Source organism: Canis aureus, chromosome 14 (assembly GCF_053574225.1).
Source record: "Canis aureus isolate CA01 chromosome 14, VMU_Caureus_v.1.0, whole genome shotgun sequence".
Taxonomy (NCBI): Eukaryota; Metazoa; Chordata; class Mammalia; order Carnivora; family Canidae; genus Canis; species Canis aureus.
This window is the reverse complement of record NC_135624.1, coordinates 22,910,108-22,935,851: the sequence shown is the minus strand read 5'-3', so window position 1 is coordinate 22,935,851 and position 25,744 is coordinate 22,910,108. Positions and strand designations below refer to the sequence as shown.

The window sequence follows — 25,744 nt, the reverse complement described above, 5'->3', positions numbered from 1 at the left end:
ACCAAACCAAAAAAAAAAAAAAATTTACATGAACAGCAACCTAAAAGCATTAAAGCTAAAACACTAAAGCCAATTTGAGAGTTAATGGAGAGAAAGCCCTCTGAGTATTTTTTTACTCTTAAGATTCTATATATTTAAAACAGTCCAGATTTCCAGGGATAATTTTGTAGTTCCTTCATTTTCCAGAAGGAAGTATTGGCTTGAGTCAGGAAAAAGCTTCTGAATTCTCTAAACACAGGAGTAAAGAAACAGGGTGTTGATCTTCCCCCCGTCTCAGTACCCAAAATCAGGCCTCAAAAGAAAATTTATAGGAAACTCTCTTAAAAGTCTAAGAGGTTTTCTTGTCTTCTTTCCTCAATTAGAGGAATGAAGCAACTCGACCCCTATCTCATGCAGGGATGCTTTGGGGTAATTGAGTCATTACTGTCACTGCTCCAGACACCCTCAGCAAACATTCAGTTGCTGGGGTCCTTGGCAGGATTCTCATGCCAGGGGCTCATATGCAAAAACTGAGCACCAAAGTGAAAAGCCATTCGTCCTTGAGAGAGGGAGCTCCTTCAGGATTGTGGACCATAGGTCACTGCAGATTGGGTATTTTGCAGTGTTCAAAACATATTTAGTGCTACTGATTTTTTGCATATGTGTGCTTTATCAGGATAAATAGGGACCATCTTTCCAGAAAGGTTGTGAGGTCCACAGCACAATGTAGGTGGGATATCATTGTTACCAAATAAGTCAATTTTCTGGCTTTTGACACTACAAAGTCTATTTTAAATTTCTCAACTAAGTTTAAGCTCAGGGATGCTATCTAACTAGTTATCTAAACTTTTAAAATGTCTTTTGAGAGAGAGAGAGACAAACCAAGAAACATACTCTTAACCATAGAAAACAAACTAATAGTTACCAGAGAGGAGGGGTAAAATAGAGGATGGGGATTCAGGAGTACTCTTGCAGTGGTGAGGACCAGGTGATTAAAATAAAACACTTAAAAAAATAAAAACAAAATTTAAAAAGTCTTTTAAATTCTTTGAATCTGCTTCCTTATTAACTCAGAATCTCTGTTTACGAGACTTTTGTAAAGATTAAATGAAATAATATTGAAGAGTAAGGAACTAGTATTTGCTAAAGTAGAAAATACAATGTAGATATAATGTATGTTACTAATATTATTATTGATGCTAATAATTGGTAATCATTTAAATATCTGTTTATAAAACAGTTTCATACAATTATAAATTAAATTGGAATATTGATACAAAAGCCAGAAAACAGAAAGAATGATAGCCTTTATATCATAAAAATTTGAAGTATGAATTTTCAAAAATTATAAATGGAGCCAAGAGATAAATAATCACCAAAAAAATTGTATAGGATACATACAAAATATTATATTTCTATATGTATAATAATAGACATATAGTTCAACATATAAGATATAGAAAAAATCATTACTAAAAATATTCAAGTTTTTTGTAATCATAGAAATGACATAGTGAAATATAGAGTTTTAAATCATTTTAGCAAATATTTAAAAAGGATGATACACTAGGCTACAAGTGTGAGAAGGAAAGATACTCTCAAATCCTGTTCATAGGAACAAATTAGCTATTCTCAAGGGCAGTTTGGTAAAATATATAACAAAATTTATACACATCAAGTCAATTTCCAGAAATTATCTTTTTTTAATCCTTTAAATTTAGTGACATTTTCAATTTATTTTTTAAGTCTCTGTTTATTTCCAGTTAGTTAAAATACAGAGTAATATTAGTTTCAGGTGTACAATACAGTAATTCACACTTCCATAGAACACCTGGGCTTATCACAACAAATACACTCCTTAATCCTCATCTCCTATTTCACCCATCCCCCAACCCACCTCCCCTCTGGTTACCATCAGCCTTTCTCTATAAATGAGTCTGTTTCTTTTTTTTTTTCTTAAATTCTGCATATGTGTGAAATTGTATAGTATGTGTCTTTCTCTGACTGACTTTCTTTGCTTAGCATAATACTCTCTACCTCCATCCATGTCATTGCAATGGCAAGTCCATTGACTGATGAATGGATGAAGGAGTTATGGTACACACACATATATAATATATGTATATTATATATATGCATACAATAGAATATTAGCCATTAAAAAATAATTCTTGGAAATTATCTTAAGGAAACAATTAGACAAGTTAAAATATAAATAAGATGTGGTTTACAATGTTTAAAATACTAAAAACTGCAGTATTAGTTATATTAATTATAATATAGTTATAGTTTATTTAATGAAACATGCAGCTATTACAAATATCCCTATGCTTCTATATTTATTGACATGTTATATTAAGATGTTCCTGGTATATTATGGGCTATTCATAACATATTAACAAAAATAGTTTGAAACTGTGTGAAGAATTTAATTGAATTTTTACAATTACTATGATAGAAAATAAGATGTTATACTTGGTAACAATAATAATAGTTAATGTTATTAAATTATTTTTCAATAAGCCTGTATTATTTTTATTATAATAAAGGAAATATTTTTACTTCAAAGGTATAATTTTTTTCTTATCTGTTCTTTATCCAAACAAAATAGACATTTTATCTTTATTATAAATTATCTTTTTCTCTCTTGATCCTATATTTTCTGTCTGCCTATTGCATCAATTGTTCAGTGATGCTACAATTCAATGTTGTCACAATTTGTCTTCATCATAGGACTTGTTACATCACAAAGGCAAGACTCCTCTGAGTTGAGGTCATAGTGACCTTAAGAGAAAAATCCCTATATATCAAATATTTTCTTTTTAACCAATTTATGAAGAAAATGAAGGTGGAGGGAAGGAGGAGGACAACTCAAAGGAGAGAAATAGAAAGTAGTTTGTATGAAAATTGATGGTATTTTATTTATTTCATTAGCCAAAATAGACAGTAGTGTTTGTAGATGAGATCAGTGCATGCATATGTCCAAGCAATGTGTATCTGTATCTTAGAGAAAAGCACATTTGAAAAACAAGACAGTTTTTTTGAAATGGGAGCGTCCTTTTGGTCCAATTTGTGACAGACCTGTAGAAAATATTTGCTTTAGGGACACAGACTAGATTAACTCATATGTATCAGCTCAAGTGGTCCATTGAGACAGATAAAAGAAAGGTGAATATTTGTTCATATATTAAGCAAAGAAAGAATATATAGTGAAAAGCAGGGACATGATCTAATTCTAAATGCTTTCATTGGTATGTTCTAGAAATCCATTTTTTGCATTCTTCTTTTTGCCATGTACATATCCTGCCTTGACTATTTCACTTCTCCCATTGCTTCAGTTCTTAGCTAAGAGACACACAATTATCAATGGCAAAATGAACCTATTTCAATAGACATAGTAAGAACAAAGGAGTTCTGAGGAAAAAGAGATTATGTCTGACGTAGAATCCAAGAAGGGGTAATGTTGCTGAGTGTTTGGAAATTGGAAGAATTTCCTAGACCTGGTCATAAATGGGGAAGATATTACAAATACGTGTAAGGGCCAGAGCACATGAAAAGTTAAAAAGAAGAAAACACTGAAAAAGTTAAAAAGAAACCCAGTAAACTAGTTTTACTGATGTAAAAATACGTGTTCTGAAATAGGAAGAGATGATGCCAGAAAGATAAACTAGGGCTGGATTTCTGGAAGTCTTGAGTGCCAATTAAGAATCTGAAACAATAAAAACAAAAACCATGATAATCATAATGTATTGATATTTCTCTGCCTTTTTTCTGCTTGCACTTCTCCTTGGTTTACTCCCACAATTGTTTCTGATATTGTTATTGCATAAGATGGTGATTATTACATTTTCTGAAAAGTGAAAAAATAAAAACCCATCATTAATTCAACCAAATAAGTGCTGTCACTTTTAATCTCCTTAATTACACAGGTTGAAAGGCATTACGGGAAGATTTGGCAACATTTGGAAAAACGACCACTCAGAGTTAGAGAAATAAGTCCAAATGATACATGATTTTCAGGGAAATTTCTTAAATCTTTCCAACAAGAATGGACATGGCCCATTCTTCATCCAGGCATGTTGACTATTAACGTCACAATCCATTTGCAATGGAAGTAAACGTTCAGGGCTAGAACAGATTGCTAGTGAAAGCTTAATGACCAGAGGTCTCAGAAAACTTGGCAACCAAATGCTAAGTATGCTTACTGAGGCTGGAGAAGAAAAGCTTTAATTAGTGGTCATCAAAGCACAAAGCAAAGGGTCAGCACACCTACTTAGCCAATGTCTCTTTGAAGTAAAACCTACTGGGCTGCTGATTCCCCACACATCCCTGCAAACAGGTGCCCATGCTTCCCATGCTGATTTACTCTCCTTTTCCCTCTCTGTGTGTGAATAGTCTGCCAAGTGGAAGGAGACCTGCCAAGATGCTGAGCTTGAACCTGGACATACACTCCCCAAAACTTACAAGGCTTAACCTACCCACTCCAACAGTATGCTGATCCTAAACCAACCTATGTTGAAATAGGCCAAAATTGTTCCTATGTTCTACCTTTAACTTGTTGCCATTTTTTTGAGACTTAAGAATTTTATTTCACTAAATTTAAACTCTAGCCCAAGGAGATGATGCTAGATAAGTTATTATAGATAGGCAGTCCATCAGTGGGATGGGAGTAGGAGTAAGAGTATCTGTAGGTGAAATGGATTGGTCACATAATATGCCAGCAGGATTGGCTAATTCTCCTTGTTTCAAATCATCTTCTCCATCAGCTTGAAACTTCATCATTAGAAATTAATTTACTTGAGTCTTAAAGTTCTCCACTCTTTAGGATACCACTACTAAAGTGCAAATACCTCTGAAAGCACTAGCACCCCAGGTTTCATCAGCTGCCCCTTCAGGGGAGTGGGATGCAGGCTGGATAACTGGTTTGGAGGAGGGAGATTACAATAGGAAAGACAGAGATATTAAAAGAAGTAGTAGAATGACAAAGGCACTATTTTCCTCTGCACCTTTCTGCGAGAGAATAGGAGGAAGGCACCACTGTTTCCAACTTAATCTTCTCTACCTCAGTAATTCAGACTTCTGACATTTCTTGAATTCTAATCACCTGGCCTCACCTGAAGAGAACCTTATTAAAAGCAACAAGAACACCATAATGGTGGGAAGAAAATCAGAACATATTTGAAGCATATTTAAGTTGGAGTCATAATTGGAAACTTTCTTGGAGTGAAGTTAGGGCTGGGAGTACAGGAAGGCAAGAGATGCCATGTGTGATCACTACATGCTTTTGTTTTTCTAGAAACATAGGTTTTAATTTTTCTGGGATAAATGCCCAGGAGTTCAATCACTGAGTCCTATGGTAAGTGTGCGTTTAGTTTTTTAAGAAGTAGCCATGGTATTTTCCCCAAAGCTGGTAACATTTTACATTCCCACTAGCAACATATGAGAGATCCAGTTTCTCTTCATCCCAGACAGAATTTGGTGTTGTGACTATTTTCTATTTTAGCTGTTCTAACAGGTACATAGTCATATCTCACCATCATGGTTTTAATTCCCATTTCCCTAATGGCTAGTGATAAATGTCTTTTCATGTGCTCATTTGCCATCTGTAGTCTCATTTTAGTGAAAAGTCTCTCCATGTCGTTTACTCATTTTCTAACTAGATTTTTTTAATGTTAAGTTTTGAGAGTTCTTTATATATTATAGTAATAAGTTACTTGTTCAGGTTTGTGGTTTGCAAATATTTTCTCTAGGTCTGTAGCTTGTTTTTTTCTTTTTTAAAAAAAATATTTAAATTCAATCTGCCAACATGATATAACACCCAGTGCTCATCTCATCATATGCCCTCCTTAATGCCCATTGCCCCATTACCCCATCCCCTTACCCTCCTCCCCTTCTGCCACCTTTTGTTGTCCCTTTTTTAATTCCTGAAATTCTGTATGTCATTGATGTAATAAAATAGCACACATTATTTCGTGGTAGTTGGCACCATGGGTACTGCATGAGGTTTACGCATTATTTTCTTTGTATTTGGTCAACATTCCATTTGTCTTCATGCATAGAAAAACCAATAAATAATGTCTTCACTTAATGAAAAAACAATCACTGACTCAATAAAAACTCCTGGCTTGGACTGTGCAAGGCAGGTGCAGCCCCCCAGGGACTAAACACTGCTGCCTTCTTCGGGATGGGATTTTGTCCCCATGGACTCTCCTTACTGGGCTCCAAAAATGTGTGATGAGCCACGAGCACTGTTTCAACTGCAGGCCACTCCCGTCTCTGAAGGAGTTGGATCGCTTTGAAACGTGGAGGAGAAAGCAAGAAGTGACCCTGCATCACCCCCACCCCCAGGTAGTCCTCAGGAACCCAGTCGGCAATCATTGACACTAGGAATAATCTTCTCCCTGGAGTTGTGCATGAGAAGCCTCTGCTGGGTGAACTTACAATGAGACAGTTAGGTGATCTGCCTAATGATTAGATGACCCAGGTCATTGTGCCACACTTTTGGAGGACCCTCGAAGTTCCTGAAACCTTGGATCATTCCTGCCTTTCCTGGTAATCCACATAGTTCATGGAATTTAGTTATTTAAAACTAAATAACTTTATTTAGTTAAAATAAAGTAACCCCCCCTTGTTGAGGGCCTGGTAGCTCAGTCGGTAGAGTGTCAGTCTTTTAATCTGAGGGTCAAGGGTTCAAGTCCCTGTTCAGGTGAAACATGCTCTTCTTATTTCAGCCACTAGTAGAAGAGGGACTCTGCACTGGGCCCAGATAAACTCCGTCTTTGCCAACTTTTTAAGGGCCTTTAGCTCTTTGATTTCTGGGGTTCCCCAGCTCTTCACCACATGGTAGCACATAAGTCCTGCACACTCTGCAAAACATAGTTGATAAACTAAAGTCCAAACACGTCTTGAAATTGTGTTAGCCAACCGCTTTGGACGTTCATTAAAAAGCTTCTCAGGGGCACCTGGCTGGCTCAGTCCGTAGAGGATTTGACTCGATCTCTGGGTTGTGAATTCGAGTTCTTCGTTGGGTGTGGGGATTACTTAAAAATAAAATCTTAAGAAAAAATAGTGACACTCTTTCTGGGATTTAAATATGATGTAAACCCTCTGGAAGTGGAGTTCTCTGCATTTGTTCTGTAGACAGTACCATAGATTTTTCTAAGATTTTAACTGATTTTTGGACAAAAAGTCAAGGTTTTCACCTGATGGGTACTGTGTGTGTGAAATATGACTATATTTGCTTCATCATTGTTCCACTTGTTTCCACCATGTCATATATCTGCAGGAGAAGAACACCTTGTCTGAAAAGCTGTGTATGTTTTTTTTTTTTATCTTCTTAATAGGGTCTTAGAGCAAAAAACAATATTTTAGGGAAACACATTTTGATTTTTTTCATTTATGAATAATGCATAGATGTTTATGTCTAAAAACTCTTTACCAAACTTTAGATCTCAAGTATTTTCTCTATGCTATCTTCTAAAAAGTCTTATAATTTTACATTTTATTATTTTTAAAAGATTGCATTTATTTATTTATTTATTTATTTATTTATTTATTTATTCATGAGAGACAGACAGAGAGAGAGGCAGAGACACAGGCAGGGAGAGAAGCAGCCTCCATGCAGGGAGCCTGATGCGGGACTCGATCCCAAGAGTCCAGGATCATGCCCTGAGCCAAAGGCAGACCCTTAAATGCTAAACTACCCAGGCGTCCCTAATTTTATATTTTATATTTAAATTTAATCCTATTTGAGTAAACTTTTGTATGAGGGATGAGGCGTAGGTTGAAGGTTTTGTTGTTGTTGTTGTTGTTGTTTTGGGGGGGGGTGCCTGTTGATAGGTAATTTACTCCAGTGAAACTGTCTGGGCTTTGAGATTTCTACCATGAGAGGTTTTAAATTATGAATTCAATTTCCTTAATATTCAGAGGATTATTCAAAAATCTTTTTCATATTGAATTAGCTGTAATTTTCAAAGAATTGATTTATTTTATTTAACTTGTCAAATTTTCGTGGAGTTGTTCACAGCATTCGCTTACCATATTTTGGATGCCTGAAGGATCTGTAGTGATAGCTATTGTTCCATTCAGATATATGTCTTTTTTTCTTTGTCAGTCTTGCTAGAAGTTTTCTATCTTATTGATCTTTTCAAAGAACATTTTTATTTCTTTGATTTTCTGCTTTGTTTTCCTCTTTTCAATGTAATTGCTTTCTGCTCTTGTATTTATTATTTCCTTCTTTAGGATTTATTTTGTTCTCTTTTTCCTCTGGTTTCTTGAAGTGGGAGCTTAGATTATTGATTTAAGACTTTCTCTTTTCTAATGTAAGCATTTAGTGCTATAAATTTTTCTCTCAGCCTGGGGGCTTTAGCTGTGTCTTACAACTTGTAGTATGTTTCATTTTGATTTCAATTCACTTCAGTGCATTTTTAAATTTCCTTTGAGACTTTTTCTTCGATCCATAAATTAATTTTAAATGTGCTATTTAGCTTACAAGTATCCTTAGATTTACCTTTTACTTTCTGTTATTGTTTCTTATTGTGATTCCATTGTGGTCATAGAATATATTCCATATGACTTAAGTTATTTTAAATTTTTTGAAATATTTTTATGGCCCAGGGGTTGGTTGGGATACATCCTTACCTCTCAGCAAAGGCAGAAGGCTAGACTCTTCACTTGACCTCTACTAGCAGGGACAGGCTGGAGGCAGTTTTTTCCATGCAGGTGGCTGAAATAAAGTGGTTATTGTCTACGAAATGTCAATTTTTTGTCTTTCTAGGCCATCCCTTTCCTGATTCTTTGGCTAAAGAGAACAGATTTCTATAAGGAGATTGGTTTTTGATTGTTTGTTTTTTGCCTATGTTCATTGGCATTTCTGGGTTTCTAGTTTCTCTGGTCTCTAGTATCTAGATATATGAAGGAAAAAGAAAGCCCAGGAAACTCACCACCATGTTGTTTCTTGGTTCCTAAGGTACCTCACTGGTCAGCCTTCTCTTGAACTTTTAGTCTTCAAGTCTGTGTTTTATATATAATGATCAGAATTTTCTGTTGTACTTAGTGGGAGGAATAGGAAAAACTATGTCTACTTCATCTTTATAAAAGTGGATGTCTAATTATTATTTTATAATGTATGAATAAATATTTTTAAGTTTGCCTAAATTTCTAATATGGTAAACATCAATAAATATAACCCCATAAGAAAAAATTTTGAGGTCCTCAAAAAATTTTCAAGTGAAAAGAGATCCTGATCGCCCCCAGATTAGGGAACCATTATCATAAAGAAATGTTTTTTAAGATGATTACTGAAAAATGCCAGTGTTTTAGCTACATATAACTCATTGGTACATAAAGGGAGTAGTCTCCATGGAGATACAGAAGAAAAAGCCAAATCTAATATCCCTCTTCCCAGGACACTGAGAACAATATGTGATACATAGGGTGACTATATATCCTGCTTTTCCTGGGAAAGTCTATTTTTTTTAAGGTATAATTATCAATTATAGTTTCTTGCATTCTCAGAGTATCCTGCTTTGCATGGTAAATTATATTGTCACCCAGATTATACAGATCAAGACTGTGCCACCATCCCTCTTTACTCTTGGTCTCGAAAAAACTTCTCAAACCTCAAATTTTCAAATACCTTAGGATACAAACTATAAATATAATATTTAATTTTTAAACCACATGTTGATGCTACCACTTTTGCCAGGCAAGCTAAGTCTTTGCCTCAGGATCACTGCCAAGACAGAACTGCAATCACTTCCCTCCCTGTCTCTAAGTCTTAACTGTGTGAAGATATCTCTTCTACAATTTTAAGTTTGCCTTAAAGCTTGAGCTAAACATGTCCCCTTAAGTTTACATCGAGGACCAACCTCAAAAGGCATAATATCTTGAAGAACTTCTCAGATCCCTGGCATTCTTTCAGTCATGTTTTCTCACTGTTACTGCTAGCTCATCTTCTCCATTATGGGAATCAAGAAAAAAAATCTCAGCTATGACAGAAATAGTAGAAAAAGTTTCAATATTTGGATGGCTAATCCTAATGATAGATCCAATTCATTCTTTATCCATTGATTTAAAAAACATTTAATGGGAACCTACCCAATGCTCTTGTCTTGAATTTTATAATCACAGAAAATAGCAAAAACAAACTGGAAAGTACTTATCTCCCTCAAAATATTCTTTCAAAAAGCTTTTATTTATTATTTTCTATATTATTTATTTATAATATAGATAATATTTATAATATTTATATATAATATAATTCATGAGAGACACAGAGAGAGAGAGAGAGGCAGAGGGAGAAGCAGGCTCCTCGCAGGAGCCAGATGCGGGACTCGATCCCGAATCCTGGGATCACGACCTAAACTGAAGGCAGACGCCCAACTGCTGAGCCACCCAGGCATCCCTCAAAAACAGTTTTTAGAAGACGAAAGCAAACGTGTAATTTTCCATCTCAACATGTCCTAGAATATCTTCTCTACACTAATTTCACTATGAACAAACTATATTTTAAAAGAACAAAACAATAATCTCATATACATAACGTTAAGAATTTGTGTGGCAATCACTTTGAGGAGTTATGTAGAGGGGAAACATTTTCCTATGAGCATATGAATTTGAAAAAGAGTCTCATTATTGCAGAGACTCTTATCCAACAACTAGATTTTGAGTTTATTGAATCAATTCCTAGACAGTCTCATAAATACAGGCTTTCCCTCTCACCAAATTTGAACTCTAAAGAGAAAGTGGGAGTCTAACTTTCAGAATTTAACAAAGAAACGATGTCACTAAGTTTATGTTTCTTTGTTTTGAAAGAGAAATCTCTCAGAGACCTAAGACTAGCACAAACCCTGAAAAACAAATGAATTTCAAATGGTGCTAAGTCTCTCACCCCATATTCGATGCACAACATGCCAGTGTTAGGCAGCGCCTTGCTACAAGTCAGGCTTGAGCAACATGGAGGAGGAGGTGTCAAGACATTCTTACCAATAGGGAATATTGCCACAAGAGAAGAACAGGGTCTGAGTGGCTATACTGATCATACTATTAACAAATATTACCAATATTAAAGATTTGTTTGCCAGTTTGGGCAAAATAGTAGAATAAAAGAGTTTTTCTCTGTCATGTGGTTAACTTAGTTTTCCTCTTTATGAACCAGCTTTTTCTTCCTCTGGATGCCTGTAATTTGCTTTATTTCCAGGGAACTTGCTTAGAGTCGTCATTCAACTTCTAGAAATTATTGAAACTAATATGTGGCAAAGGAGCCAACATTCATCCTGCTAGAGCCTAAGTTTGACATCACAGCATACTACTCCACACAGCCCAGATTTAGCCTCAGTATCCTCCACAACACAGTATTCAAGATATCCTCTATCACTTGCTCTGGGTTGACATGAAAGCCCCATTTTCTATCACTGCCCTAACATGAGGTTAACCACATAAAAATATTCACACTTCTAGATTGTGTCTCCTTAACTACTCATAGTCATACGCTTCATTACTATCTCACTTCATTTCCCTCTCTCACCTCCTCTCTCTCATCCACTTCTTTCACCACCTCCTTTCCTCATTTTCTGTCTTAACTCAAGATATTTGTCCTTCATTAAAGTGTATCAGTTTTTCCTGACCAACTTCAAAACCTACCACCCCCACCAAGGCTTCCCAGATATTCCAATCAAAGAAATGCAGGAGCCTGGACTTACTATACACAAAAGCACAAGTTTGCAAAAATTTGCCTTTCAGTATTATACTTGAACATGTACATCCTCATGACCCAAATGGAGATGATAGCATATCATCTATTGAGTGACCCAGTGAATAAGTACACATAAATGTATGAATAATATCAGTATAATGCATACTTTTAACAGCAAATGAAACATTCTGTACAAGTACAGTGAAATCTTTGAATATTTGACTGCTTACCTGCATAGTTTTAGAGCAGAAGAAATAGATTATCAAAGCAACATACAGAAAAACTAATAAAAATGACAGAACCTAAGGAAAATGGAGCAAAGCTAGCACTTATAATATGAACCAAACATAAAATATTTATAAAAATATTAAAGAAATATGCACAGATGGGGCACCTGCATGGCTCATGAGGTTGAACATCCAGCTCTTGATTTCAGCTCAGGTCATGATCTCAAGGCCATGGGATTGAGTCCCATGTTGGGCTCCACACTGGACGTGGAGCCTGCTTAAGATTCTCTCTGTCTCTGTCTCTCTCCTTCTCTGTAAAAAATAATGAAAGAAAGAAAGAAGGAAAAAAATAAAGAGAGAAAGAAAATAAAGAAAATATGCAGAGCCCCTATAATAAAGATATCTCTAAAATTTTAATGAGGCCACAAAAGAACAAAAGAATTAGAAACATTTCTTATTTCTTATTATGTTAAGACATTCCATGTTCCTTGATAAGAAAACTACAATAAAGATGTCACCTCTTTCAGGCACCTGGGTGGCTCAGTGGTTGAGCATCTGCCTTCGGCTCAGTTTGTGATCCTGTGGTCCTGAGATCGAGTCTCACATTGGGCTCCTCACAGGGAGCCTGCTTCTCCCTCTGCCTATGTCTCTGCCTCTCTCTCTGTGTCTCTCATGAATAAATAAATAAAATCTTTTTTTAAAAAAAAGATGTCACCTCTTCCAAAATTAGTTTTTGATCTTAGCACAATTCTGAACAAACTACCAATGAAGAATTTTGAGAGTAGGTAAGTAATTTGGTGGAATAATTTTAAAGTTAATCTAGAAGTAAGAAATTGATGCAACTATGGAAAAAAATGAAAAAGAAAAGTAACATGATATTTGATATTAAAAATAAATTACTTCTGGAGCACCTGGATAGCTCAGTCTGTTAGGCTTTACTCTTGATTTCGGCTCAGGTCTTGATCACAGGATCGTGGAGTTGAGCCTCCCTGTAGGGCTCTGGGCTCAGTGCCAAGTCTGCTCAAGATTCTCTCTCCCTCTTCCTTCCCCTCTGCACCTCTGCATGCACTTCTCGCTCCCTCAAATAAATAAATAAAATCTTTAAAGATAAATTACTTTTATTACTGAAAACATTAAGATAATAATAATAGTGTATAATAATATTAATAGGAGTTATTGGAGGACTATTAATTGGTAGGCTTGAGTAAACACTTTACAACATTATTTAATTTCCACACAATTCTCTGTTGAAGACAATATTGTGCCAATCTTACAAATGGCTAGGTTAAGTCACTGGCCCGAGTTCAGATGCAGGGGTAGAACAGACTATTGGACAAGAGCATAGGCTCTGGAATCAAAGAGGTCTGTATTCCAATCCCAGATGTACCCCTTGCTAGCTGTGAGATTTGACCTTGTGATTTAACATCCTGAAGCTTCAATTCCTAATCTGCATTTTGAGGATAACAATAGCCCTCCTCTACGAGCAATATATGATGAAACATTATAAATCTCCTTGACAGAGTCACTGTCACATAGTTGATGCTCAACAGATGCAAGCTTAAAAATACAACAACAACAACAACAACAAACCATGTTGGAACAAATATTGAAATTCAATAATAATAGCTAACACATAATGAGCAACTACAATGTTCTGGGCACTGTTTTTAATGTTTTCCATGCATAAATTCAAACATTAGAGTCAGTCACTATTATAACCTCCATTTTAGATATCATGAAACAGAGGCACAGAGAGTTAAAATAATTTGCCCTGGGAGTACAGCTAAACTGAGGCAGAGCTGTGATTAAGCACTGGGGTGCTCTAAGCCACCATAATCTACAGCACTTCCTCATGTGTGATCCCACTGATAGAGGTCAGAGAGGGAGTAGGATACAGTGGGAAAGCCTGAACACAGGCTGTGGTTAGGACCCCACTCAATACCCTAGGTTTAAGTAGTGAAGACATGGACAAGAGCAGAAACCACAGAATTAAAAAGGAGAGAACATGGGGCACCTGGGTGGCTCAGTGGTTGAGCATCTGCCTTTAGCTCAGGGCATGATCCTGAGGTCCAGGAATCGAGTCCTACATAGGGCTCCCTGGCAGGGAACTTGCTTCTCCCTCTGCCTATGTCTCTGGCTCTCTCTGTGTCTCTCATGAATAAATAAATAAAATCTTTAAAAAAAATTAAAAAGGAGAGAACTAGTATGGCACCTTTATTTAAGAACAAAAAAAGTATCAGGATTGAAAAAAGCAACCAGTTATAGATGAGAGAAGAGTTCCATTTCTGAGTTTGAGAAACAGGAGAGTGATGATGTTCTTGGTCAAGACAGTTGAAGCAAAGAAGAAAAAAACAGCCTTAAAAGAATCTTGCTCAAATTGGCCATGCTGCATATGCTACAAAAAAATCAATAGCAATATTTTATTTAATATTAACTATGAGTCATGGGCAATTTCACAGCAATGAAATTCCCTCCATTAATGTGTGATAAATAAAGGCAAGTTTAACATGAAGACAACATGATGAGTACAGACAGTGAAACAATGCATTTTGGAGATTTCTTGGTTTAGTTTATCCAAGCCAAAGTCTTATTTTGCCGTAACTTACATACAAACAAGGTTTGCAAGTCTTTGGGAAAATTAGGGGAAAACCAAATATAATTGCTTAAAATTTTAAAGAGCCAATTCTAAACAAATTACACTCAGAATCTTGTCAAATTTAGGCTATTTAAGAAACTTTAAATTCTCAAAAATGTAGGGTTTTTATTGGTTAACACATTATGTAAAATGTCTGGGAATATTATGGCACAACAGCTTTCACAGGTATATTATATTAACTAGAAAGTTTCCTGTACAGGCATCATTATGGAAGTCATCCCTAAAATCCCAAATAACCCTTTTCCCAATCTTTCTTGCCTTTTCTTCTACTTCTATGTTAATATCTGAGAGTGAAAAAGATGTTACCAGCTTCTTGACCTGAGAGATTCCAACTCTAACTTCTCCAAAGAAAAGAGGCTATGGTTTATAAAGGCATTCCAGTGTTCTAGGCCAAGGAAGAGGCTGTGTTGGCTAACTGCCAGCTGGTGCTTTAAAAAAAATCATGTCACAACAGAACACAACATCAACTCTCTTTAGCTTTATCCCCATCAACACTACCATCACCAACAAGGCAGTGTCCCACACAGCCTCAGACTCCCCTGAGTGTTCTTGAATTCTGTTATCCAACAAAAGACAACAGAAAAAAATAATGAAATAAAAGACAATGGAGACAACATCATGAAAAATGTCATGGTATGGGGAAAAAATGAGTACCTACTGTACTCAACTTCTGAGCCTTGGTTTATCTAACCAAGTCACTTAAAGTCTCTGAGATTCAATCACCTCATCTATGAAATTGAGAGCTAGATGAAGAGGCTCTCAAAACTAAACACAACGGGGGCACCTGGGTGGCTCAGTCAGTTAAGCATCTGAATCTTGGTTTTGGCTCAGGTCATGATCTCAGGGTCGTGGGATGGAGCCCTGTGTGAGGCTCTACATTCAGAATGGAATCTGATATTCCTTCCCCTTCCTCCCCTCTGCTCCTCTGCTGCTCACTCTCTCTCTCTCTCAAATAAATGACTAAATACAATCTTTTAAAAATTTTAAATAAATAATAAAACCTAACACAATGGTGACATTTACTTAACTGCTCCTCCATCTCGATGTGGATTAAAACATTTTAGATGAGAGAAGGACCCAGAAAGTAAGCCCTGACTGTTCTCTTTAAGGTTGACCCCGGATCCCATGACTCTCTCTCTTAGAGTTATCCTACCCTGAATGAAAGTTCTAATAATACACAACAGCACTGGTGCTGCTGCTATTTTTCTAGAATCCCTCAACATTCTGAACTCTTTTATCTTTTCTTCTCTATCTCTGTCTCTCCCTTTCTCTCTCTTTTTTTTTTCCAAAGATTTTATTTATTTATTCATGAGAGACACAGAGAGAGAAGCAGAGACATAGGCAGAGGGAGAAGCAGGCTCCATGCAGGGAACCCGATGAGGGACTCAATTCCAGGACCCGGAAAGGGAGATGCTCAACCACTGAGCCACCCAGGCATCCCTCTCTCTTTTTTCTTTAAGTGTGTCTTCAGCATCCAATATGAGCAATCACAACGTCAGCCCCGAGGGACAGAGTGGTGCATAAAATGGACACAGAACCAGCCCACATGGAACCTAGGATCTAAGACCAGTTGGCTCCTCCAAGCATAGCATAAGATCAACATCATACCACAACAGAGCTAATGTTCAAGGGTGCAAATTTGAGGGGAATTCTCACCAAAATTCATAGACTCATTGGTACACAGAGAGTGGAAAGGAGTTTTAGACTTCATTTATTCTAACCTCAAGTAAACACACTGGAATCCCTGACACGTGGTTACCCAGCTTCTCTTTCAGCACTTTAAGTGACATGGCACTCACTTTTCATAGGACAATCCATTCCACATCATCAGTACCATATAATACATGACACATGATGTCCCTTTTCTCCAAGAAATACAGAAAAATCCCTTTTAAACTGGCCAGCATGCCCCTGGGGGAGAGAGATTTTGTAATGTTTCCCCAAGTTATTATTTTGGGAGGTCATCTAATAATCTTGATAATTAAGAACACATAGTTTGAACTGATTAACATCTTGTATTGGCACAATAAATATTTCAAGCACAGCAAATATCTTGTGAAAAGACTTTTTTGTAGTTATGTAACAGTTCAAGTTTAATATTTGTTGTTTAAAGAAAGAGAGACAGGATTTAAATGCTTTGTTTTCATTGTACTGTTTTAAAAAGAATATTTTTAAAATATGTATACATGGTGGGCTCCTTGGAAAAGATGGAAAGTTGAATATACTTATCTACTTTTGATCTTTTCCAAAACCTCATTAAAATGACAATAAAAGATTTTTTAATGCATAAATCCACAAAGATTGAGAGAAATCGGAGAGGAAAAATAACAAAATATTAGAAAATGCAAAGTAGATGGTTTGGTATCAAATGACTTAGCAAATCCAAGAAAATTAAATCTTAATATAGAACTGAGTAAAGCCATGTCCAATTTAATTTTCCCTGAATTCCCTAATGTATAGGAACTACGAATAGTTTTGAAAGTGGAAATAAAAGGGTTAGCATAATAAGGAGAGTTGATAGAAAGTCAATTAGAGGAACAGATATCCAGATCTTGTCGCAAACTGCCCACAGCTGGAGACTGGTCAGATTTCAGAAATTTAGTCTCAAGAAAGGATAAGGAGTCCTTACATGAGAAACCTTAGGTACATTTGTCAGCAAAGGTATCACTCTCAAAAGAGGAGGAATCAGTGGACTCCCATCAAACAAGCCTTCGAGAGACCTAGAGATCCACCCAATAAACAAGTGGGCTTTTCTAATCTTAGAGGCAATGTTATGAGCCTGAAAATGGTTCAATACATGTCCTGGAGTGGCCAACTTACGGATAAAGAATCACCCAAGATGAGTCATCACCACAGACCAAGGTTGATCCTAACACAGGAAGGAGAAAAAGGGAGTCCTTCCAGGGATAGTGTAAAAATTAGGCTGAGGGACCGCCAGTCTAAAGAGGAGCAGAAAGAATGAATACTCTGGCAAAAATTCCATCAAGAATAGAAGCTGGTAGGACACCTAGTATTTAATCTGAGGTTGCGTTGTGCTAAATACATAAAAAGCGAAGCAAACAAAATACCTCAGGAAGAACAAAACGTTTTCCAGAGGGGAAAAAAAAGGTTACCATAATACAATGCAGAAAATTATGCCTGCCTTCATCTCAGATAGTTCTTAAAATTATATATATATATATAACTATATATATATAATATATAATAAAATAAAATATAAATAAAATTTTTATAAAATTTATATAATAAAATTATATATATATATATTTAATATATATATAATTATATATATATAATTTATATATATATATATATATATATATATATAAACACACAGAGGATATCAAACCCAAGGTCAGCATGACTATTCTGTTCATGTCATAAAAGGAAAATATTAACTATTAATTGGACTAAAATATAATATAATTATATTAAGAGGCAGGTAAAGCGGAAGGTAGAGGAAGTAAATGAATAAAGAATGCAGGGGAAGGAAATCAAGCTAAATTCTCATCTTCTATGGTAAAACAAAAACCAAGTGACAATTTCTGAAATGAAAACATCAAGAAGTAATATATAAGCAAATTATTTAGAGATACGGAAGTAAATACAAAAAAATATCAGTGAAAATATTTGAAAGGTCTTGCCTCTGAAGAGGACAACAGGGGAAGAGAGCAGAATAGGGATATTGATTTTCATATCAATGGGTACTTTTTCTCAGGATCAATCTGACTTTTTAAACTATATAAATTATGAACTGTATAAATTAGATGTTAAAATAAGAAAAATTAATGGGCTCTCTACAAAACTCCAGGGCATCTTTTAACAGCCAGAAGAATCAAAAAGGAAAGTGCTTTTCCCAGACCAAAACTCAGAATTGATTCAACAAAACCTTGCAGTCTAGTGCAATTGGCAGAGTCCATACTCACCAGGCTGGAAAGAGACAACACAACATCTGTCTTCCAAACACTGAATCCATGTTTTACCTCCTTCCTACCTGCTCTGTCAAATATCTAGAGGCTGTAAATGTACCGTACTGTGGATTGAACTTGATTGCCTATTCTTATTTTTAGCACATGTAGGCAGAAGCCAAGATTTAATGCAAAGAAGAAACGTGTCTCAATATTTTGCTTTGGAGATCCCTAAAATACTGTAGAGTCTATAGTTATGTCAGATTCAGGTTAAATGGTTGACAGGGGGATTAAATTAAGGCTACTGCTGTCCAACCAAATAATCTAAGTAGCCCCAGAGACCAGCTGTCAATCTGACGGTCTTCAAAATGTCATGAGATTCTCTCTGTCATACACACACACACACACACACACACACACACACACACACAGAGAGAGAGAGAGAGAGAGCTGAGATTGACTACAGATTTTTTTCTTAGTATAATTTAGTTGGCTCTGTCCAATCCTATTGGAACTAATCAAAAGGAATCTGACCTGTGAAAACAGTATGGATATTTCTCAAAAACAAATAAGAATAGAACTACCAGGGATACCTTGGTGGCTCAGCAGTATAGCATCTGCCTTCGGCCCAGGGCCTGATCCTGGAGTCCTGGGATCGAGTCCCATGTTGGGCTCCTGCATGGAGTCTGCTTCTCCCTCTGCCTGTGTCTCTGCCTCATTCTCTCTCTCTCTCTCTCTCTCTCTCTCTCTCTCTCCCTCTCATGAATAAATAAATAAAACCTTACAATAAAAAAAAAAGAATAGAACTACCATATGATCCAGCAATCCCACTTCTGGACATTTATCCGAAGCAGAGGAAAGCACTATCTTAAAGAAACACCTGCATTTCCACATTCACTGCACTGCAACATTATTCATAATAGCCAAGAAATGGAAACAATCTAAGTGTCCATTGAGGGATGGATTTTTAAAATGTAAACATATTTATATCGATTGCTAGAGAAAAAAACCCTATCTATCTACATACATAAACATACACTCACATAATAGAATATCACACCAAAAAAAGGAAAAAAAGGGGAAAAAAGGAAAATCTATTTGTAACGATGGGTAAAGATGAAGGACATTATGCTAACTTAAATAAGCCAGATAAAAGTAAATACTATATGGTATCACTTCTATGGGAAAAAGAAAAAGAGAAAAAGAGAGAGAGAGAGAGAGAAAGAAAGAAAGAAAGAAAGAAAGAAAGAAAGAAAGAAAGAAAAGAAAGAAAGGTAAAACACAGAAACTGAAGGTAGAATGGTGATTGCCAGAGGCTGAAGGATGGCAGAGATGGGGGAAAGGATGGTCAAAGAGGACAAATCTTTAGTTATAAGGTGAGTTTAAGTTCTGAGACTCTAATGTATAACACATTGTGTCTACACACCAATAGTGTATTGTATACCTGAAATTTGCTGAGCGTAGGTCTGAAGTGTTCCCACCAAACAAATAAATTTAAAAAGTTAACTGTGAAGTAATGGATGTTTTGATTAATTGTGGAAATTATTTCACAATGTACATATATAGCAAATTATCATCTTGTACACTTTAAATATATTATAATTTGTCAATTATATCTCAGTAAAGCTTAGGTGGGGGAAGGAATCCCCACCAATTCATTCCCTCTCAGGTTTAAAAAGGTCCAGGTGTTTGCTTGGATCAACAGGCAAATGACAAACCATACCTAGGCTTATAAGGGAATTTCAAGTGACTCTAGCAAAACAGCCAACTAAAAAGTAATAACAAGTACCAGCAAAACTTGTTCACAGGGCTTTTTAATGTTGTTTCCTGCTTCTTTAGTTCTCCTATTTTGGGTCTCTGAATCAGATACGTTAGAGGAAGCTAATCTTTTCCTGGAGGCATTTTTACCTGACTGAGAACAGGTATTAAATAGAGCCCCCAGGATTCCATTTCCTATTAAATCACAATGAGCCCAAGTAAATGATTGTGCAATTGATGGTGCAATAGCATCTGTATGCAAGATAATTCACTCATCTTGTCAACATTGGCTCACTAAGGTTCAATTTGAACAAAGCAGGAGGCCCAGACTCCAAGCTACTGCTGAGTTCCATGTGTACTTCTCTAACGCAGCATTAAGTGTGTCCATGAGAGTGTAGATATGCTTCTAAGACCATCATATTTTTATCCTGTAGTGCCTCCCACAAGTATGCAAAATTTGCACATTCTGTTTTTGTATGAATTATAATTTTTGAGTGAAATCTGAAGATTTATTTTAATGTTTGCCTCTTTACTTTTAGCTTCTTGCTTATCCAGAGCACAGGAATTTCAGCCATTAGCATGGGATCAAAAGTTTCCCACCAGATGAATTAGACTCTAACCAAGCAGAGTCCATCATTGATCACTCCATTTAATATCTTTTTTTTTTAAGATTTTATTTATTTATTCATGAGAGACACAGAGAGAAAGACACACACACACAGGGAGAGGGAGAAGCAGGGTCCACGCAGGGAGCCCAATGCAGGACTCGATCCCAGGACTCTAGAACCACGCCCTGGGCCGAAGGCAGGCGCCAGACTGCTGAGCCACCCAAGAATCCCCCATTTAATATCATGTTTAAATTTAGATTTGAAATTAGATTTGAAATGTATCATAAAATAAGAAGACACATATAAAACTTGTATATCCAAACTTAATGATTGGGAACTGGTCTCTTAAATCAGATAGAACTGACTTCATATCTTTGTTCTTCACTTCTTTTCTCTATGACCTAAGTCAAACTTCAGCTTTCTCATTTAAAATAAAGTTTAAAAAATAAATAAAATAAAATAAGGTTTAGATGAAATTAAAGACAGTATCTGGATGAGGTGCCCGGGTGGTTCAGTTGGTTAGGGAGCCAACTCTTGGTTTCAGCTCAGGTCATGATGTCAGGGTCATGAGATCAAGCCCTACCTCTGCACTGCGGAAGTCTGCAGTGAAACAGTCTGCACTGCGTGTGGAGTTCGCTTGAGATTCTCTCTCTCCCTCTCTCTCTCTCTGCCCCTCCCCCCTTCATCCTCACACTCTCTCGTGCTGTCTCTAAAAAATAAAACAAAGAGAGTATCTGGAATAGTAAACACTCAAGAGATGTTAGTTATTATAATTACATTAGTAGTAGTAGTAGTATTTTTACATAGTTCCACTTAGAGATATTTTTCAAATGATACATTTCTCAACAAATTTGACATTGTTTATCAAGCCTTCTGAAAATCAGATTAACATTTTTTGTCATCTTATACATTGGTATTGAGTACAGGCACTATTTTTTTTTCAGAGATCTTGATATATATTTTCTTAAATGAATAAATTACTCTTATCTCAATTGGTTTTTTTTTAGCAAGAAAAAATTAACATGTCCTAATAGAGAAATAAAAAGTTAGTATTGGAAAGTTGATAAATGTAGTAGATTTTATTAGTTTTCATGTATACACTGTCTTCTCTATAAAAAGAATATATAATTCTGTCCCATGGCCACCAGACTTGGTTATTTTAGTTACTTCAGCAAAAGAAATGTAAAAGGAATATAAGCTACAATTAAGCAAAAACTTTAAGAGCCATCAGGTTATTTCATTTTTGTTCTTTTTCCACCTCTTCAAGATTAGTCTGGAATTTCTCCTTCAATTCTGTAAATCTAAAGGAAATACTTGTGAAGCATAAATGCAGTCAATCCATAAGTGATAGCATCAGAGATACAGGCAACTTTTGATATATGTGAGAAATAAATTTTTATTGTGTCAAGCCACTGATGATGGGGGATTATTTGTTACAACAGCATAACCTAGAAAAAGCTGGCCAATACAGAAATAGTCTGGAGTAAGGTACTGCCGTGATAGGCAAGCAAAATAGAGGGCATTGATCTAACGGGTAAAAATTTAAATAAATAAATAAATAAAAACACAAACAGAAAACAAAAAACAAAACAAAACTTATTGAAGGCTAGAAAAATGAGGAAAAAAATATTATGCAGTGATAAACTGATCTGCAATAACTTGGAAGATAATAAATAAAATATCCTGTAGCTTTAGGGAAAGACATTGAAAAACAGAATGCTACTAGATTTACTTAATTGCTTTTAGTTGCATTTGATAAGTTATTGAAAAAATATGAAATCAGAAACAACTGGAACTGTTGGCAGGCAGTTGCCATATGAAACTGTTTTCCCTCTCCTACTAGCCTAAGATCAATTTGAGAAATACTTTGAAAAACAGAGTCCAATGAAGACTCAACATCATGGCGATGTCCAATCCAAGGGTTGGGAAAACATGTCTATATTTGCAACCTCTCAATTCATTAAGGTAGTGTTTATTAAGATATTTCAAGTGATAAAATGGCTCAGAAAAAAGATATAAAAGCCGTGGTTCCCTCATGGAAACATAATAAGCTTGATTTACCTTTAAGCAAATCTAGGAAACTATAAAGATAGGTTTCAAAAAAATTGTACGAGTGGCTTCCTGGAGTAAAATAAATTAAAACAGTTGTAATTCTAAAGGAGCCAACAACCTAAATTAAAAGAGACTGACCATTTGAGGCTTAAACTGTGTTTTGCCACTTCCACCTTCTGTAAACAAAAGTAGAATGAGAAATCTGTTAAGACCCCAAATAAGGCATTTTCTCCAATGCCTCACTTGGATTGTGCAATAGCATCTGGAAAAGAAAGACCATAGAAAAGGAGGAACCTTCCAATAAATGTAGCCAGAGTCAACAAGAACAATGGACTAAGGAGCTAATTCCAAGGAGCAGGAGCTGGATCTAAAAAGACGGGGTTTTATTTTAATATTCTTTCACAGGAGGCCCTCTGATTGTCCACCTAGAGGGTATTATGCTAAGTGAAATAAGTCAGACAGAAAAACAAATACCATATGGTTTCACTTATATGTGGAATCTAAAAAACAAATGATTGTCTACTCGGTATGATTTCAGAATTGCTATGAAAGAATGACTCCTGTATATCACCATATGTTCCCTTCCCAAATGGAAGAGCCCTGTCTGCCTTTATATGTAGCCCACAAATGTGTGACCAGATATTTTTTTGGTCATGTGGTAGAAATTGGCACAATATTTTAGATTGGGTCACTGCTAGTATTGGATGCAAATTTGGTGGGTATTCCTTATAGACAAGATCAGTATAAGTAAGGCTGGGAAACAGCTATTTGAAATGATGAAAGAGAATAGAAATAGTTTCTTATTATTGCTCTTTATTCACTGTCCCCTCTAAAAGAATATTTCACTTTCCTACCCAAATGGTATGAGGCTTAACAATTTCACTGCATTTGCTTTGACCAATGGGATTGTTAGTGATGTAGGCCATATTCAAGCAGATGCTTTTAGAGTGATTATGTGGTTCTGTTGTTATTACTATTATTTGATTTAGTCTCTCTCTCTCTCTGTCTCTCTTTCTCTCTTTTCCCCCTCTTGAATGGAAACAGCATGTCCAAGATACCAACAGCTCCTTAGCCTGGATCAAACAATGAAGAAAACATATAGAATGTAGAATACAATTATGGCCATCGCAAAGTGAACAGTAATAATATTACAGATAACCTCACAAAGATGATGTTACATGAGTAAGAAAGAAAACTTGATTGTTTTAAGACACTGAGATTTGGGAGTTATTTTTATCACAGCCTAACTTAACAAAAATTGATTAATAATATGTAGGAGTATTGCATTTAATAAGATATACATAGATGTTTCCAAGAGTGAAAAAGAACATTGCCTAATAATGATCTATTCGGGTGTATATAGATTTATCTTACTTATGAATTACTAATATGCAATAATATTTCATTTGTGGATTGCTAATGCATAATAATATAATAATATATAATAGTATTATGTGTTTTGAACAGCCTTGTTATACTTTGTCATTTCCCACATTATGAATCCTGTTCTTCTGGAGTAGAATTCAGGAAACACCCTTTCAATGCAAATGTAAACATATGACTTAATCCTTCCAATCTGATACAACTATATGAAACTTGAATTTGGAATGAAGCAATAATCTATGGAAGCTTCATTCAGGGAAATTGATCTTTAGCAAATTTGGGACAGAAATATTTAATTGTTTATTTATTGTTTTTAGATTTATTTATTTATTCAAGAGAGGCACAGAGAGAAGCAGAGATACAGGCAGAGGAGAAGCAGGCTACCTGCAGGGAGCCTGATTCAGGACTCGATCCCAGGACTCCAGGATCACGACCTGAGGCAAAGACAGATGCTCAATGGTTGAGCTACCCAGGCATCTCCATTTACTTGTTTAGAAATGGCATTTGGGGGCAGCCCCGGAAGCTCAGCGGTTTAGCGCCTGCCTTCAGCCCAGGGCGTGATCCTGGAGTCCCAGGATCGAGTCCCATGTCAGGCTCCCTGCATGGAGCCTACTTCTCTCTCTGCCGCTCTCTGTGTGTGTGTGTGTGTGTGTGTGTGTGTGTCATGAATAAATGAAATGTCATGAATAAATAAGTAAAATCTTAAAAAAAAAAAAAAAGAAATGGCATTTGGTGGGATGTCCTGCATGCAGCCCTGAGTGTAAGCAACTAGACAACAGTGACTGAAAAGATCCTGCCTTGTTGCTGTATATTGTACCTGGTTTCACAGCTTTGGAGTCCATATCTCTTTGTCTTCTAAATGGCCATTAATAAATTATTTTAAAAATTAAGCTAGTAAGGGATGGCTGGGTGGCTCAATTGGTTAAGTATCTGATTTCAGCTCAGGTCATGATCTCAGGGTCCTGGGATCGAGCCCCACAATGGGCTTCACACTCGGTGGGGAGTCTGCTGAGGATTCTCTCTCTTCCTCTCCCTCTGCCTCTCCCCCACATGCTCAAGCTCTCTTTCTCTCAAATAAATAAATAAATAAATAAATAAATAAATAAATAAATATTTAAAAGATTTTATTTATTTATTCATGAGAGACAGAGAGAGAGAGGCAGAGGCATAGGCAGAGGGAGAAACAGGCTCCCTATGGGGAGCCTGATGCAGAACTTGATCCCAGGAGCCTGGGATAATGAATATTTTTTAAAAAATTAAACTAGGAAGAGATAGTTCTGTTGCTTGCAAGCAGGTCTCCAAACAAATACATATGTAAACAGAGAAATGCTGTACTTTTTTATAATTTGTACATGAGGGGAGAACAATTCATATTCCCAACATAAGCCAAGTTCTCCTGGAACATGACATCCTCTACGACTTTCATAGGTCGAGCTTCAAAGAGAAGAACTTCATTACAGAAGTGGATAGTCTAAATT

General features: G+C 36.0%; 1 long non-coding RNA gene and 1 other non-coding gene across 8 annotated transcripts in view; one reads left to right on the top strand and one right to left on the bottom strand.

The window, feature by feature from the left end:
- The window catches only part of LOC144283248 (uncharacterized), a 176,474-nt gene that overhangs the window by 65,390 nt on the left and 85,340 nt on the right, over positions 1-25,744 (bottom strand). For 4 of the 7 annotated variants that reach the window (XR_013351673.1, XR_013351677.1, XR_013351676.1 and 1 more), the window contains 3 exons: positions 12,069-12,213; positions 8,922-8,991; positions 8,620-8,704 (listed from right to left, as the gene is read on the bottom strand). This is a non-coding gene — a long non-coding RNA (uncharacterized LOC144283248). Of the gene's footprint in view, positions 1-8,619; positions 8,705-8,921; positions 8,992-12,068; positions 12,214-12,812; positions 12,981-25,744 lie in introns of all 7 variants that reach the window. The other 3 variants (XR_013351678.1, XR_013351679.1, XR_013351674.1) reach the window with 2 other exon arrangements.
- Positions 6,616-6,689, top strand: TRNAK-UUU (transfer RNA lysine (anticodon UUU)). The gene has a single exon. It is a non-coding gene; the product is annotated as a tRNA-Lys (tRNA).